Source organism: Molossus molossus, unplaced genomic scaffold, assembly GCF_014108415.1.
Source record: "Molossus molossus isolate mMolMol1 unplaced genomic scaffold, mMolMol1.p scaffold_m16_p_6, whole genome shotgun sequence".
In the NCBI taxonomy this organism is placed as follows: Eukaryota; Metazoa; Chordata; class Mammalia; order Chiroptera; family Molossidae; genus Molossus; species Molossus molossus.
The window spans coordinates 43,899,184-43,905,606 of NW_023425399.1; positions in this window are offsets into that span (position 1 = coordinate 43,899,184).

The following is a 6,423-nucleotide window of genomic DNA, read 5'->3' on the forward strand; positions in this document are numbered from 1 at the left end:
GGCCCAAGAGGGAGGAAAGATTTGCAGCTTCAGGAGTTCCAGACACAGGTGAAGCTCGGAGCCAGATGTAGATGAAGAGGACTGGGAAACATTTACGGCCACTGGGGAGGCCTACCCAGGTGTCAGGGATCCAGAGGGACAGAGAACCCTGGGCTCCCAAGAGTTCCAATGGGGTGACTGCGCATTGTTGGTGGGCATGGTGGCAGCTGCAATGAGACTGGCTGGAAGGTATGTCATTTAGCCATAGTCTAGAATGCTGCTTAACAAAGCACCCCAACAGAGGCATAGAGCCACAACACTTCTTTCTCACTGTCATGTCTGCAGGTTGGCTGTAGTTCAGCGATCTAGGCTGGGCTCCGCTGGGCTTAGCTCCAAGTCATGGGTTGGTTCAGGTCTACTGCATGTGTCTCCAATTGTGTTGAGCTCTCTGGGATGTGTTTTCCTCATGGTGGTGGCAGAGGCACTAGAGCACAAGCCCAACTGCAAAGCACTTTTAAATCCATTTACTGTGTTGGTCAAAGCATGTCATATAACCAAGCCCAACGTCAATCTTTGCCTCTGTTAAGGGGAACTGCAGGTTCATGTGGCAAGACTATGGATAGATTGGAGGTGAGGAATTGGAGGTGGGAAACATGATCAAGTTGATTTTTGTCAGCATGTTCAGGTTGTTTATGATCACCGTTCTGAATGGACTCCCACTAACTAAACTCATGTAGCCGATGCATAAGCCAGGATGCCAATTTGTAGAAATCTGAGCATATTGTAGACTAGATAATTATCCTCCATTCACTGTATTCTTTTCTTGTAAGAACACTACTCAGACAGAGAAAGACAAATACCATATGATTTCAATTATATGTGGAATCTAAAGAACAAAACAAATAAAATAGAAACAGACTCATAGATACAGAGAACAGACAGAGAGTTGTCACGGGGGAGGAGGTTGGGGAGCTGGGTGAAAAAGGTGAAGGGATTAAGTACAAATTTGTAGTTACAGAATAGTCACAGAAATGTAAATTATAGCATAGGGAATATAGTCAAGACTATTGTAGTAAGTGTAGATACTGGAAACATCAAGTACTGTAAAGTATGTGATTTTCTAACCACTGTGCTGTACATCTGAATTTAACACAGAATAATATGGAATGTAAACTATAATTGAAAAATTAAAATATATGTTAAAAAATAAAGAAAGCTACTTAGAGCACCAAATCATAATTCAAATTGTTCTTATAAACATGTTAACAGAAGAAGGGGCATTGGTTGGCTGATCAAAATGGCTTAAATTGTCCAGGTCTGGTTGCCTGAGGCCTTCGTGTCCACTACAGGAAAATACCTGCCAAAGGGACAGTGGGCAGACCACCCCTGTTTAGGTGGACACAATGCCAACTTATTTTTGTACTACTCTTTTTGAATCTCTTCTCTGATTATTCTTAATCTACATTCCTTCTTTAGGTATAAGGTAAGTGATTCAACTATAGCTTTAGAATTAATATTGAAATTATTCCTCTGTGACCTCAAGCTGATGACCATATTGAGAATTTGCAAAACTCCCCAGCCACCCAATTAGTTATCCCTTTGGATAAGGTGCTTTACATATTCATCAGATGCTCTGAAATTGCAATGGGTATTACAACTGATGGCATCTTACAAGCCCTGTTGGCCATGTGGTCATGAGGTAGTTGTCATATTCTGTATTTGTATGAACTTGCTTATAATTGAGGGGACCTGACTGGTTATCTGTAGCCCCAGTGTTTCAGTAACCAAAGCATTTAAGAACCATTTGAGGAAGGAATAAGTGTCTAGGTTGTTGTCTGAAAACTTTACCTTGACCTCTTCTGTAGAGCAAGAAGATGCCAGCGTCGGAAATGCATAGTAGATGTCGGAGGCTGGAGGAATCCCAGAGACTGCAGTGGGCACTCTTTTCAGTTATCTGCACAGTAATGTCAAAAGATCAGACTCTGTATATGAAGTTTTAGGACTGTATTAATCAATTTACTTTGTTTATATATTTTCTTGTGCAGAAAAATTATATATGATAGCATTGAATGACTAAATAAGGCTTCTAGTTTCTAAAGGCTCTTTGAATAGGATTAAAATATATTCTAAGGGATAAGAAAGCATTGTATCATGTCAGTGTTTGATCTTCTAGGTGATGTATAAAATAATAGTGCTGTTATTGCCAATAGTGACTTAGATGTGATCAAATTTAGTATTTCTTCACTGGTGCATTCCAGTGATTGGTCATCAGAAATGAAACTAGAAACACGAGTGGAGTGAGAACAGACCTGCAGAGTGGCTGGACATGAACAAACAGGAAGAGCGACTGCTTTTTTGTGTGCCTTTTAAAAGACTTTATATCTTATTTTCCACCTGCCCTCATTTTTAAGAGTTTTATTTTTTATTGAGGTATATTTTTTATGTAGTAAACATGAAACCTTTGATGTGCAGCTCAGTGAACTATATGCATACACCCCTGTAGCCAACACTCAAATCAAGGGAAATCTCTATCACCCCAGACATTTCTTTGTCAATACCACTTCCAAATGAGGGTGGTCACCATTCTATATATTAGCATGATTTCGCCTAATCTATGGCATAAAATATATACATTTTGTGACTGGCCTCTTTTGCTTAACATGATGTTTTTGAGATTCATTCATGTTGTCATATATATCAATAATTTCCTCCTGAGGATATTTTTCCATTGATTTTTAGAGAGAATGGGAGGGAAGAATGGGGGTGAGAGAAAGAGAGAGAGAAAAACATTGATGAGAGAAATACACACCAGTTGGCTGCCTCCCACACATGCCTTGACTGGGGCCAGGGATCAAACCCGTGACCCTTCAATGTGTGGGCTGATGCTCTAGCCACTAAGCAATACTAGCTCTTAAGTACTTACCTATTGTACGAACATACCACAGTTTATCTATTTTTCTGTTAATAGATATTTAAGTTGTTTCTAATTTCAACTATTATGAGTTAAGTTGCTATGAATATTCTTGTACATATATCTTTTTGTAAAGTGGTTGGACCAAATTTTACTCCCACCAGCTGTGTAGAAGAGTTCCAATTGCTCCACATTCTTGTCAACACTTGATGTGGTCAATCTTTTATTTTTATTCTTTTTTTTTTTAACTTTATTTTTATTGTTGACATTGTTATAGATGTCCACATTTCACCCCATTTTTGCCCACCTTCACCCAGCTCCCGCCACCCACTTCCCTCTGGCTCTCACCATACTGTTGTCTGTGTCTATGGGTTATGCATATATGTTCTTTGGCTAATCCCTTAACCTTCTTTCATCCAGTCCTCCAACCCCTTCCCCCATGACAGCTGGATGAGGTCAGTCTTATAAATTTTATCCATTCAGCTGGTTACATGGGTGAATTTCATTGTGGTTTTAATTTGAATTTTCCTGATGATTATTGTAGTAACATTAAACACCTTTACATATGCTTCACATTTGGATATTCTCTTAGTAAAGGAACCATTCAAGTCATTTGCTCCTTTTTAAAATTTGTTTTATCTTTTTCCTATTGGTTTTCAGTTTTGCTTATTTTCTTAAATATTTATTGTCACAAGTTCTTTGTTAGATGTATATATTTAGAATATTTCCCACTCTTTGGTTTTTTCATTTACTTTTTAATGAAGTGTTTTGTTGAATATTGTTTTTCACTTTAATGATGTCCAGTTTATCTCTTTTTTAATGTGTTGTTTTTTTTAATTGAGATGGTTTGTGCTTTTTATATCCTGTTTAGAAATCTTTGCCTACCCCTCATTTCCCTGGTCTGATGACCCCTGTTTCTCTTGCCAGTTCAACTGTATGCCAAAGTCAATGTATTTTCTTGGGTAAGGAGAATGGAAATCAGGTCAAGCTAAATCTGGGTGAGGCCAGAGGTTAAGTAAGAAAGGTGAAGTCTGCAGATTTGCAGAACAGATTGAAGCAGGAACCCTTACACTATTAGATTTTTGTCCAAGGACCTGAAAGGAAAGATATATTCCAGTGGCTTTGTGGTTGGGTGACTAGAGAATTACTTGTGTTGCTGTCCAGCTCACACTGTATCTCTTGGGGTATTTCGAGAGCCTTGTTGAACTTCTTTATAAAATCAAACTTTTTTCATATTCACAGCTCCTAATCTATTGCCTAGAAACATTAAAAAGTCGATGAAACTCTGGCTGGTGTGGCTCAGTTGGTTGGGCATTGTCCCATGCACAGACAGGTCACTGGTTCAATTCCAGGTGGAGGCACATGCCTGGGTTGCAGGCTTGATCCCCAGTAGGGGGGCATGCTGGAGGCGGCTGATCAATGTTTCTCTTTCATCAATGTTTCTCTCTCATTCTCTCTTTCTCTCTCCCTCTCCCTTCCTCTCTCGAAAAACAAAAGTCAGTGAAGTTCATATTTTAGGGACATTATGTTAATGTCTAGTGGCCATCATTTTTCCTCTAAGTGCTCAAGAAATCATCTTAATAATCCTTTCTTGGCCATATTTAGGAAATAAAACCTTCACTTGGAATTGCATTTACCCATTCGTAATTCCCTAATTTGCTGACTCCTCCCCCATTCTCCATAAGTTTTCCTTAAAAAGATCAATGTCAATAATTCCATGATCTCATCTGTTTTCCTACCGTCCAGTGTAAATATTTGAGTCTGCTTTTTATAATGAGACCATGGCAAGGCCTGACGGAACTGCCCAGACAGTGGGGACAGAGCCAAGAGGGAGTTGGCAGGAGGCACAGGACAGGCAGGGAAAAGGCAGAACCACTGTAAACTCTGTGGAGGACAGAAACTAATGCCCCAGACTGGATTTAGATCAGGTAGCGGCAGCTGAGTTGAAGCTTGAGACTTGGGAGATGGGCTCTGGAGGCCATGAGACTGTGAGGCTTTCCTGGGAGGGCAAAAATGGCTGGATAGTGAGAACATAGCTTCATGCCAGGCCATTTCAAGAGTTTGTTGAAACAACAGAACTAGAGCTGTGTCTCCTAAGAGATAGTAATTGGCAGAAACAAGGTAGGAGTAGTCACTCAACTTTCAAAAAGGTGAGTTGGATGAGGCTGTAGATATGCCCTTGGGTCTCTGACCTCAGGAATGAGGTAGATGAGCATGGCGTAGTAGAAAGATAGGGCTCTTGGAATCAAACATTTCTGGTTCTGGTTCTGACTCTACCACTTGCTAATTATAGGACTCTAAGTCAGGTGATTCTTCTATCCTAAGATTGATAAGAGGATCAAATAGGAGCGTACATATAAAATGCTAAGTTTCCCATTTTTCTCCCATTTCTTTGGCTCTTTTTTCCTGTTGCGACACCCAACAGATAGCTTTTAGTCTTTGTCTTTCTGGCCTACTCTGCAACACTTGCTCCATTTTACAGTTCACTATGGTTTGTTTTTGTTTTTTGTTTTTTTATCCTCACCCGAGGACATTTTTCCATTCTTTGCTCAGATAGAGTGGGAGGGAGAGAGAGAGAAACATCGATGTGAAAGAGACACATTGAGTGGCTGCCACCCGCGTGACCCAACCAGGGCCGGGAACAAACTGCAATGGAGGTACGTGCCCTTAGGGGGAACCGAACCCTGGTCTGTCTGGACCGCAGGCTGACGCTTTAACCGCTGAGCCAAACCGGACAGGGCTACAGTTCACTATTTTTTGCATTAAAACCTTCCCTTGACTCTCATGTAGATCTCTCTATTTCATAACAACAGCTACCTTATTTTATTAGTCTGTAAGAGCTGCCATAACAAAAAAGTGAAGATTGGATGGCTTAAACAACATAAATTTATTTTCTCACAGTTCTGGAAGCTGGAAGTTCAAGATCAAGGTACTGGCAGAATTGGATTCCTCTGAGGCTTCTCTACTTACTTTGCAGATGACCACCTTCTTGCTGCCTCTTCATGTGATCTTTCCTTTTTGTGTATACATTCCTGGTGTCTCTCTCTGTATGTCCTAATCAACTCATCTTAAAAAGACACTGGTCATATTGGACTAGGGCCACCTAACAGCCTTATTTTAACTTAGTTACCTCTTTAAAGGCCCTTCTTCAACTACAGTCACATTCTGAGATACTGGGGGATAAGGCTTAAAGAAATGAATTTGGAGGGGACAAAATTCAGTCCATGACACATGCACATGCTGACAGCTGCCACACTTGTATCTCTAACACATCCCTCCCCCAAGTCAAAAGCCAGATCCATTGATGTATCCGCCTCCTGAACTTTTTACACGGAAGTCCTACTGACAACTCAAACTCAAATTCCAAAATTCAACTCATTATCTTTTCTCTAAATCCTTCCCCTCTTTGCCAACTTATGGATTTGTATGAGATGAGTCCTATCTCATGTGAGTTTTATCAATTTGTTGAATCAATTCTAATAGGAAAAAAATCAATAAAAGTAGCATGTTATGCTAAGAAAGGGGCAGTATAA